Raw genomic sequence first — 12,218 nt, 5'->3', positions numbered from 1 at the left:
CAGGTAGACTCCATACCTAGGGCCATGCAGTGGCCCTGACAATGAGGCCTAGTTTGATTATAGCAGGGCTTAATGAGCAGAACATGGTCCTACAGGCGCTTGTCCAAGCGCAGAGACTGCCCGATGCTGCTTTGAAAGAAACAATTCTGGGAATTTGGGATGGCTGAAATCATCCGGAGGGTTAGTGCCAAAGATGGTGATAAGCACAGCTTGTTTGCTGGACCTTAACTCTGGAAAAGAGAGAAATATCTTGACACAACTAAATCAAGTCTCCTGATTCCAAACCCTGAAGCTGTGAAAACCACTTGTATAGATCAGTGATGATATTCCCTGCAAAGATGTAGATACATCCTGCTTGGACACATGTATGTGTACTGTCTCTGCCTGTTCATGAGCACATGCATATGTGTGCATACGTGTATTTGTTGTGTGTGAATATGTTATATATATATGAACATTCATGTGTTATGTCTGTATTATTATATCTGTATATGTATATGTATCATATATATTGTATATATGTGTATTATATACGTGTATATAATATACACGTTTGTATATTGTGTATATGGTGTACGTGTACATTATGTACGTATATATGTACACACAAATGTGTACACCTATCCACAGACCCTCCACATTCATATATCTATATATGTATATATGTACATATGCATTTACCCATATGTAAAACATGCATCTAAAAACCACATTACCATGGCTGACATGTAATAGAGATTTCTCTCTTGATTGAATCTTTAAGTTTGATTTTGTCTAAGATCAATAATTACTAGCCATTCTTCTTTTCTAATAAATTCTGCTCCTGATGCTTGTAGATAAAGTCTGCTCCTGATGCTTGTAGTGTTTGTATATACCTATTCCTGCTAATTCTTCTACTTTAATTCTGCTCCTTAACTTGCCTTGCTATTACTTAACATTTCCCAACCCCAGAATCTCCCTTATCTTTCCCTCCATTCTTTCTTTCCCATTCCCATTAATCTATACACCTTATCCCACTCCTATTAATCTAAAGGTCTTTCTTTACCTCACCTTATCCTAGTCACACTTTTCCTCCTTTTTCCCATTAATTTACACGCCTTGTTCCATTAGCATTACTCTACACATCCTTCCATAACCCACTTCATCTTTTATCCCTTGCCCATTATTCAACACACCTTGTCCCACTGCATAAATCTGTCCATTCTTCTATATCCCACCTTGTGCTATTCCCTCCTCCCTTATTTCTTTATAGATTTTGGAGGGTGCTGTACCCTTCTTGATATGTAGCGTTTCCTATGAACCCATTCCTGATGTGAGCAGGGTTTCAGAGCTTAACTCCATTTTCCTCCTTATAGAACTATAAGGTGAGCACCTTTAGTCCTGGGGATGAGGGAGAGCTGGGATGGTGTCCCTCTTGCTTCCCTTCAGCTCTTCCCCTCTGACCAGGAACCCTAACCCAAGAGCACTCAGCTCCTGCAAGTGCCCACAGCCAGCAGCATCCCTGCCCCATGCTTCTGCACTCACCCGGGATGCTGATTCTTTCTTGCCCAGGCCTATGCCTCCGTAGCATAGCTGGGCCTGGCATTCCTAATCAGCAGAGGTTCCCTCAGCCTTCCCAGACTCAGATCCCCAATTCCCCACACTATCCAGGAGATGAAAGTTCCTGTGATTATGGCCCCAGGGCCATAGCTCCCAGGTTTCTGTGGAGATAGCCTAAAGATGTTTTCACTTCATACTGATTAATCTCCGTACCTGGATCTTCAGGTCTTCTCAGGTTATCCCTGGAGGATCTCTGTTCTTCCCCAAGTGTTCACCCTGAGGCACAAATTTGTTCTGTTTGACGGGAAATCTGGAAAGCTTGAAATTTTCCAACCTACTCCAACATTTTGCAAGAATCCTATCCCATAAAATAATTGTTTTTAGTGATATAGGCATAGGTCAACAAACATTTATTAAGTGATTACTGTGGGCCAGGCACTGTGCTAAGCACTAGTATGCAAAAGCAAGCTGCTTTCAACAAGCTTATATTCTACTGGGAAAAGACAATTTATTAAGGGAGGAGAAATAAGGGGAGAGGAGAGAAGAGAAGGGGGGAAGAGAAGAGGAGGGGAGGGGAAGGATAAAAGGAAAATAAAAGGTACCTTTAGCAGTTGGGTGATTCAGTGGATAGAGTGCTGGATCTAGAGTCAGAAAGACATTTAATAACTGTGTGAGCTTTGGCAAATCACTTAACTCTTTTTGCCTTAGTTTCCTTCCTTGTAAAATGGCTGCAAAAAGAAATGGCATAGTATCTTTGCAAAAACAAAAAAAAAAAAAAAAAAAAAAACAACAACAACAACAAAAAAAAACCCTCCAAATGGGGTCACAAAAAATCGGACAAAACTGAAAAGTGATTGAGCATTGTGATCTTAGCCTATATTTAGATGGTATTGTTTGCTAGATATGGAATCAAGAAGATTTAAATTCAATTCCTAGCTCAGCTGTGTGACGCTGGGCAAGTCCCATAATCTAACCATCTATAAAATGGAGATAACAATAGTACTGTTTTACAGAATTGTTAGGTAATATAAGTAAAGTACCTTGCAAACCTTAAAGCACATATATTAATTTTAGAGGAAGGAGAAAATAGGGCACAAAATGAGAGAGATAATGGTTCTATTGTAGCCTTCCCTGTTCAGACCACATCCAAAGCTTTACTTTGATTTTCAGAAATGGAATATATCTCATTTAACCCAAGCAGGTATCCTGAAGCATAGCTCTATGATTCATATTTGAGGAAGACACTTTGGAGAAAGAAGGGAGAAAGGGAAAGAGCTGTTAGAGAGAAAGTATGTTTTGGAAAAGCCAATGGAAACTCAATGAACCTCATACATGTGGGAAAACTAACTCTCCAAGATGGTCCTTGATACCTATTGCCTGCTCGAAGAGATTGCTAAATGCATTATCTGGTGATATATTCTATCCTTCATTGAGCTAAGATTTCACCTCACTCCTGAATAAGAATCCATACTATTTACTCTGTTATGTTCTCTTGTCTACCCTAATCTAGATAACTTCTCCAATTTTTGTTTTACAGAATATATTTGCTCATTCTTGATATCATCCTTTATGTAATAGTCATTTGGTGGAAGGAGCTGGTCAATAATATAACAATTGTTGCTCTCTCCTTTAGAAAGAGCAGAGAAAGTGACTTTATCCTGGATCCTCTAAAAGAGTATCATACTGCTAGACTACAAATATCTGATATCTAGTAGATAGACATCATTCTAACCACAATACCCACTTTGAAGCTGGGAAAAAGAGAAATAATCCTTCACAGTCATCTTCCTGCTCCTTATAAAGAGAAATTGTAGCCTGCTTAAAGGCTTGCAATGGGTCTTTCCAAATGCCTCCTGATCTCCTTGTGGTCATGATTGAAACCATTACTTATTTTAGAAAATACATTTTAATGTAGAGAGCTTTCAGGATAGAGTAGCCAAGCTTGGGAAATGCCTCAAATTTTTGCCTTATAACTGACTGAAAGAACAGTAGTAGATGTTTATTTTGGGGGAAAAAGACTTAGAAAAACTTTGTAATTATTTTCAAAAATCAGAAAGGACAGAACTAGTATCTAGAGTTTCCAAAGAGGCAAAATTAGGTTTGACCAAAGGAAAAATTTTCTAATAGTTAATCATGAAATAGAAAATTTCTTCCCTACTTGAAGCATCCAATCATAGAATAATGTCCCATTGTTGGGAATGTTGCCTTCCCAACGAGATAGGGGGTTGTTTTAGAAGTGGGTGTTTTTCACATTTTTTAATGTGTGTGTATATGTCCTGGACCTCTTCGGTAGTTTGTTGAAGCAGTGGACCCCATCTAAGAGAATGTTCTTATATACATGTTTTATATATATATATATATATGTATATATATATATATGTGTGTGTGTGTGTGTGTGTGTGTGTGTGTGTGTGTGTGTGTGTAATGTAGAGGAAACAAATATAGTTATTGAAATATTAATATTTTAAGATTATGCACCCCAAGTTAAGAGCCTGGAACCAGCTGATCTCTGAAGTCCTTCTCAATATTGAGATTTTGTCATTCTAGAAAGCTCTTCAGATGCCAATTTAGCTCCCTGCTGTTCTCTGTATCCCAGGAAGCCTCATTGCTCCTTCTATCTTCAATTCCTGACTTTGCTTGGACTTTCCATCTATTTTCCTGCTTTTAAGGTCATCTGGTCTCCATTTAAATCTTGTCAACACCTGATTGATAGTGAGCATTTTTCCAGAAGTAGGCCAAGGGAAAGGTTTTTATTCATCCATTTCTGAAATAGTCTATAAAGATGAAGAACCAGATAGTTTCTATCCCTGATTTGCAGTTATCTAATTGTTTCATTCCTGTTCTTTTTCTTTCCCCAGATATGTTTTATATATATATATATATATATATATACACATACATACATACACACACACACACCTTGAAGGCAAAGACTATGGCCAGCCTGTGTAATAGAGGTACCAAAATAACCAATGCCTTTGTGACTCTGAGGTAAGCTTAGTATTCACTAGGCCATTCTCCCTTACTTCAGATGTATACATCTATATATTTATGTGTGTGTATAGTAATATGTGTATATGTATATACACTCATATATTTGTGTTTATATAATATATATAAGTTATAAGGGAGAAAGAACAGGAAGGAGAGACATGGAAGAGAAAGAAAGAGGGAAGGAAAGAGAAAGAAGAGGGAGGAGAGAAAAAGAGGAAAGAGAAGAAAAGAAAGAAGAATGAGGGAGGAAGAGAGGAAAGAAGAAAAAGGAAAGGAAAAAAGAAAAATAAGGGAGGGAGAGATGAGAGAGAAGAAGAGAAAGATCGAGGTAAAGAGAATGAGAGGGAGTGAAAGGAAAGGGAAAGAAAGAGGGAGCGGGAAGTCAAGAGAGAGGGAGAGAGAGACAGAGGAGGGAGAAGAGAGAGTGTCAGCAAAATCTTTGTGAAAAAAACAAATCATTTTTCATGTTATGGTATCTCTAACATTTGACATAGCTTAAGTTTTCAAAATGTATGATATTACCCTGAGTTCTTGACAACTATACAAAAGCCTTCCAACTCTCTCACCACTCTGCAGAGTGCTTGCCAAATTGAAAAACTTAGCCCTAAAAAGAAAGCAGACTGTCATTAAATCAGATTGAATCTAGACAAGAAATAAATATAGTTTTGAATGAAAACAGGCAAATTAATTTTTAAAAGCCCATTTGAACATAAAAGTCAGAGGATTAGAACACAGATTTCTAACAGCAGGGGAAATATCTGGGGAAGGAGAATAAATTGGAGGAACTGAACAACAGGGGGAATAAAGAAAGCAGAGTGGGAATCTTGTACGTGGCTAGTTTCACCTGTTTCCAGCTGAGCTGTGCAGATGTTTGAGAAGATATGGGGCTCACAAACCCCAGGCTGCTGACCTCTACTATATAAATCAAATTCCATATCAAAATAATTGAGCTAAAATGCTCATCTGTCACAATGAATTTCAGAACTGGATGGAGCTTAAGCTGGATGGTTTTATTTAGTGTTCATTTTCAAGAAAAATAGAAGCCACTTAAATGGTGCTACCTTGATTAAGATTCCTCTGAGAACAGAGCTCCTTGAAGATGAAGTAATCCTTTAAAAAAATTACATAAATCAAGGGAAGCTGTGCTGGCCTGCTTTGTGTCACTATACCACAATGTTCCCACGAAGGTACATGCTCAAGAGACTGAGGGACAAAACTTCTTCTGGGAACAATTTCCTTTTGTGCAAACACAATTGAAGGTAAATAGAGTCAAAATTGGGAAATCACAAAATATTGTCTTAGTCCAAGTCTATCAATAATAATAATAATAATTTTGTAATGATAATGATGATATCTTATAATAGGCAATATTTTATTTTTTTCTACTCCCCTTTCCCCATCTCAGTTGCTAGTGCCAAGATTTAGCAACAAGACATGGCAGGTATGGATATAGTCCAAGAAGGGATATGTAAATACAAAATAGAAGGACAAGAGAGCAGAAATCATGATGAAGCGATGAGAAGAAGAATTGGGCAATAAGTATAGAAGAAGAAATAAGAAGAAATAAACCACTGTCTTCTGAGTCAGGAGCTCCATGCTTCTGTCTCTGAGGCATTCTAACTATTGGTCAAAATGAGTGGAACTGAACTCTCAAAAGGAAAGAAAGATGAGAAACCTGACTGTATTTGAGAAAGAACCTAGAAACTCATCACCTTGGTGCAAAGAAGGAAAAAATCAATTCAGCAGAACTAATCAATTCACCAAAGAAAGGTAGACAAATGGAGGCAGGGAAACCAATTTAAAAGTCTAGCCTATAGTAATTAATAGTCTAGGCAAGTGACTAAACTAAGGAGATGGTCATATGATTTGAAGGAAGAGAAGGTAGAGGATTCAGTTGTGTTAAAGAGGTAGAATTGTCAACATTTAGCAAACAATAAGATATAGGGGTGGAAGTGAGAGAGTGAAGGGTCAAATCCATGGTTATAAACCTGTGTGACTAGAAAGTTGGTGGTGCCCTTGACAAAAATATGAAAATGAAGAAGAGGGAGCAATCTTTGATCCTTGGAGGAGAAGAAAATGAGTTCTGTTTTAGATATAACAAATTTAAGATTCCTATAGGATATCAGTTTATAATTATTTCATATGCCATTGATAATGGGACTCAGAACAGAGACTGAAGCTAGATTAAGAGATTTGGCAGTTACTGTGTACAGATGATGATTAAACTCATGCTAGACGATGAGGTTACTAAAAGAATATGAAAAGAAAAAAAAGGGTCCAGTATAGAGTTCATCACACCCATAGCCGGAGGGACGTGAAAAACTGAAGAAATAAAGTGGCACCTAGAGAGAACAATGTCACAAAAATCCTCTGAAAAAAAAAGGGTATCTAGGAGGAGAAGAGAAGGCAAATAGTGTCAGATACTACTGAGGGATAAAACTGAGAAGAAGCCACTAGATTTAACAGTTAAAGATCTTTGGGGCTTTGGAGAAATCAGTTTCTGCTTAGTAATAAGAATGAAAACTAGATTAGAATGGGCTGAGAAGTGAATGAGAATAAAGGAAGTTAAAGCGACAAATTTGTATGAGTTGACTATGAAAGAGAGAAGAGAAATAGAACAATATCTTGAAGGATAAAGTCTTTTTTTTAATGATGGAGACTTGAGCATGTTTGTAGGTAATTAAGTTCCAGTAGAAAGGGAGAGATGGAATAATATACACAGAAGGGAGATGATTAAACAAGATAGGGGAAAAAGGGAAGGAAACAAGCATTTATTAATGTGTCAGGCACTATGTTAAGCACTTTACAAATATAATCTCCTTTGATCTCACATAAAGACAGGAAAAGGTGAGATTCAGGGGCACATGAAGGGAAGCTGACCTTGGTGAGGAGGTGCACTTCTTTATCAGAGACTAGAACAAAGAAATAAAGAATTCAGGGTATCAGTAGGTGTTGAGATGTACAATAGCAAAGAAGAGAGGCAACTAGGTGGCGAAGTGGATAGAGCACCAGCCTTGAATTCAGGAGGACCTGAGTTCAAATGTGATCTCAGACACTTAACACTTCCTAGCTGTGTGACCCCGGGCAAGTCACTTAGCCCCAGCCTCAGGAAAAAAAAAAAAAAAAAAAAAAACAACAACAAAGAATATGAGATTGGTTCCTGTGTTGAAGAAGGTCATGGGAAAATGTAGGAAATGGGAAGCTAGAGAAAAGAGAAAGCTTTGAAAATTCAATTCATTAAACATCTTTAAAGCACCTACTATGAACCAGGTCCCTGTGATAAATGTTGACTCACATTCTCACAGAGAGTGAAATAAAGAGACAATGAGTGAATTAATGCAAAAATGAAATGAGATGAATTTACAAGCATTTTACAAGCATTGTAAATGCTAGTTTTTTGTTATTGTTACTATTAATATTCTAAGAGAGAGTTAAGAATATTGCCTTGTTTTAACAAGATATTGAAATTAATTAACATTTGTATTGTGGAGTGAGTCAGTATAATTGTGTTTTCCAGTGTAATTTATCAGCATTCTTTAAGAAGAGCCTAGAAAGTAGAAAATTGGGATAATCCAAAACTAGAATTTGGTAAGGCAAAAGTGATGATGAGATAGCAAAGAAAGAGATTAATCTTATCTAAATATCAGAATGCAGTCTTACAGAATTGCCACTGCCAGTTTTTACTTCAAATGACCTAGCTATGAATGTAATTTCCAAGATAATTATTTAGGCTATCATTTTTCATCAATATTATCATTGAAATGGGTCAGATTGTTGACTTATTATAATGTGGATTAATATCATTTTTATATTCCACAACTGGGTAATGCCAATATAAATGCTTAGGAAGCATTTGTCAGTTATAAAGTACTACATGCATAATTAACAATAATGGATTCTATCATCTTTTAGACTTGAAGGGTTGAATAATATACTATACTGGAAAGGGGCACCAATGCAATTCTACTTAAGCTAGAATTTAAATTATCTTTTATCTATCATCCAGGAATGTATTCCCTATAAATTTTTCTTTTTGAACTTTTAATGCTTTATCCTAGTGCAGAATAATAGTTAACATAGGGCAATTGATTTTCTCTTAGTGCACAAATATGAGATGGAGGACAGATAACAGTTCTTCTTTACAGTCTTCCACCAACTCTACACCGACAAACATGCTCCCCCTTGTGATCCTATTCCTTCAAGGATCCCTATTCCACCATTCTCACAACAGTCTGATCCTCATCACATTCTTCTCCCAGGGTCCACCTTTTTCCACTATGGCACCAGCATAACTTTATACATGTGAATAGGAAGGGACTATCCATATTATACTACCAGGTTTAGGAATTTGCATCCTGGGAGAGAGCCAGAATCATCAGTGATAGTAGCTTGTGATTGTCTCCCCAGCATCATTCTTGGTGATCTTATGTCCTTGCTAAATTCTCCTAATTGAATTATATATATATACATATGTATATATATATGCATATATATACATATATATATAATTTTTCTAAGTAGTTCTGCCTTGATATACTGATAAAACCTTTTTAAATTTTCAAATCATTTTCAGATTTGTCAAAGGGAATTTTTCTTCTACTTGCTAGTTAAAATAAGAGAAGGGATCACAAGAAGAATAAAGCACCTACTGTGTGTAAGGTGATATGCTGGAGGTATGAACACAGAATATACAGATCAAAAAGAATACAGTAACTAAGGAATCTATAATATGTGAGATGAGGTAAAATTTCATAGGCCAAAGAAGAGAGCCAAAAATAAAAATACTATAAAAGAGCAGCACCCTTCAAATGGATCCTTGAAGAAAAAATTTCAGGAGTGGAGACATTCTAGTAATGGGAAATGATAAGTGCATGGAGAAAGCAGAGAGAAGAAATAGATCATGGAGTAGCACATAGATGAGCTTGGCTAAAATGTTGAGCTCATGTCAGGAACCAACAGGAAACAGTGCTGTAATTCTAAATTAATGACAGATTATTAAAGTCCTTAAATGCCAGTATAAGTAGTAATGCAAGTGTACTTTATCCTATGGGCATTGTGGAGTCACTGAAAGAAGGGAGTGAGTGATTTTCTCAGGCTTATATATTTGGCAGCTTTAACTTGGGATCACTATGAAGGATAAATTGGAGAGGGAAGATTCTTGGGGCAAAGAAATGATTTGGAGGCTAGGATGGTAACACTATGAATAGAGAGGACAAAATGGATAAAAGATCCCATAGGATCAGCAATTGATTTTGGGGGTGAGAGAGTGGCAAGAGATCAAGACAATTCTGAGATTTGGAGCCTGGTGAGTAAGATGATGATGATGACATTGGCAGAAATGGATTTATGGGGAAAGATAGTAAGTTTCTAACCTGTTGAGTTTGAGGGCTAGTGAACATCAATATGAACAATATAGGATCATAAATTTAGAACTTAAAGGAATCTTACATGATATTGAGTTCAATGCTCTAATTTTTCAATAAAGTAATATCCAAAGATGTTAACGATTAGCTCAGTCACACAGATAAGTAGAAAAGTGAAGATTTAAATCTCAATATTCTGACTCAATCCAGCATCCTATATTCTGCACCACATGTCTAATATAGAGTTAGAAATATAAGACTGAAACTCAGGACTTAGAGAGCATAAAGAGATTTAAGAGTCATCTTCATAGAGATAATTGAATTTACAGAAGTAGATAGGATTGTGAAGGAAAAGAGTATAAAAAGAGAAAGATAAAAGACAAAGAATTTAAGAATACTTCCTCTTGGGGAGGATAGTGTAGGAGTGGAGTTAAAAGAAACTAGGGACATCTAGGTGTTGTAGTGGATAGAGCACCAGCCCTGAAGTCAGAAGAATCTGAGTTCAAATGTGACCTCAGATACTTAACAATTCCTGGCTGTGTGACCCTGAGCAAGTTACTTAACCCCAGTTGCCTCAGCAAAAACAGAAGGAAGGAAGGAAGGAGGGAAGGAGGGAGGGAGGGAGGGAGGGAGGGAGAGAGGGAGGGAGGGAGAAGAAACTAGTAGAAGAAAACAAAAAGTGGTCATATATGTAGAAAGATTCTTAGGATAATTCCATTATAGATTGGAAGGCAACAGGTTCCAAGTGGTCATTAAGTCACTATAGTGAGCAAAATAGCTTTAAAAATTAAAAGAAGCTTCTGCTGAAGGAGTCATGTGTTAAATTTTTGTGCCCTAAACCAAAATCCCATTTATTCCACCTTCGTTATAGCTCTTCTTCCCTCTACCTGCCTCTGTTAACTTCTCTTCATGTTATAGCTTGCACTGTCTTACTTTTTATAAAGCTGTTCATATTACATATAACACTCTCTTTTAAAAATGTTTTAAGCAACTTTTAAAAAATGTATCTTTTAAAGCTGAAATAGAAACAACTTTTTCTACCAATTACTACTAGCATAGAAGAAAAAAATAAGTAAGGCCACATAAAAGTAAAAAGTAATCTTTATTTATAGTAGAGAAAAAAATGGACTATATTTTACTTTTTATGATTATAAATAATATTTTTAAAATAAGAAAAACATACTTTTCAGCAAAGTATTACATATATCTATGTTTACATATATCTATAGATAGATAAATACATGCATATCTACCTATATTCATATGCTTTATAGATATCTAGGATGCATTACCTAATACACATTAACTTATATGATCTTCATAGCAATCTTTTGAAATAGTCAGGGCCACCATTATCATTCCCATGTTAGAGATTAGATTAACAGAGACCAAGACTTATTTGACCATGTTGTTTCTCCTACACTATTGTTTCTCTATAAGTACAAAACATATTTTAAAATTACATTATGACTAGCTAAGAGACAGAATAATAAAACAAAGGGAGAAAGAGAAGAAAGATTGGGAAAAAAGAAAAAGAAAAAGAAAAAGCCAGGTCCCAGATGCTATCTACTGTACCACCTAAATTTAGAAAAAGGAAACAGAAAGAAAGGATAGAGGAGCAGACAGAAAAAACTCTATAGAATCACAGATTTTTAGAACTGGAAAGCCTTTAATGACTATGTAACAGCCCAGATTCTACTTGTTAGATCTCTTCCACAAGCATTCCTAATGAGTAATGATCCATTCTTCATGATTTCTGCTGAAAGCTAACTCAAGCTGACCCTGTTGTGGCAGTCAGTTTAGGGAAGGTCCTCAGATGTACTTCAGGTCAATCTCAAATTGACTCATTCTTCCGTCTGCCCCTTCTCTCACTAGTTGCTTGCCTCTATGTGGGTAACCTTATCCCCTTTCTGGGTCCCCTTTGTTATCTTCTGCCTTTATTATGTAAGCTCCTTGTGGGGGGGGGGTCTTTTATATATATATATAGGTATCTGCAGCACTTAACACAATGCCTGACATACAGTAAGAAATTAATAAAAGCTATTCATCCATTTTATCTATATCTATCTAATCACTAAAGGGAAGAGCTAGAGGAATATAAGTAACAGTGTTCTGATGCCCAGAAAAATTGACTTTCTCTGCAATCGCCCTCCAGTGCTGGATGAAGCAGAAAACCATCATGGTGAACCAGTGAGCTTCCATCACTGAAAATGGTCAGGTAACTGGGCAGAGTGCCTCCTAGTGTTCAGTTTCCAATAACCAACCTTTTACTACATAGCTCAAGGGCATTAGGTAATAAAGAATATTCATTTTAAAGGAAAA

At 36.4% G+C, this 12,218-nt stretch overlaps 1 long non-coding RNA gene across 1 annotated transcript in view; it reads left to right on the top strand.

The window, feature by feature from the left end:
• The window catches only part of LOC141558033 (uncharacterized), a 13,765-nt gene extending 1,547 nt beyond the window's left edge, over positions 1-12,218 (top strand). Inside the window, exon 3 of the long non-coding RNA XR_012486937.1 lies at positions 11,977-12,218. This is a non-coding gene — a long non-coding RNA (uncharacterized LOC141558033). The remainder of the gene's footprint in view (positions 1-11,976) is intronic.

The sequence above is a fragment of the Sminthopsis crassicaudata genome, chromosome 2, assembly GCF_048593235.1.
Source record: "Sminthopsis crassicaudata isolate SCR6 chromosome 2, ASM4859323v1, whole genome shotgun sequence".
Classification (NCBI taxonomy): domain Eukaryota; kingdom Metazoa; phylum Chordata; class Mammalia; order Dasyuromorphia; family Dasyuridae; genus Sminthopsis; species Sminthopsis crassicaudata.
Note: the sequence above shows the minus strand (reverse complement) of the source record. Positions and strands in the feature narration are given on the sequence as shown.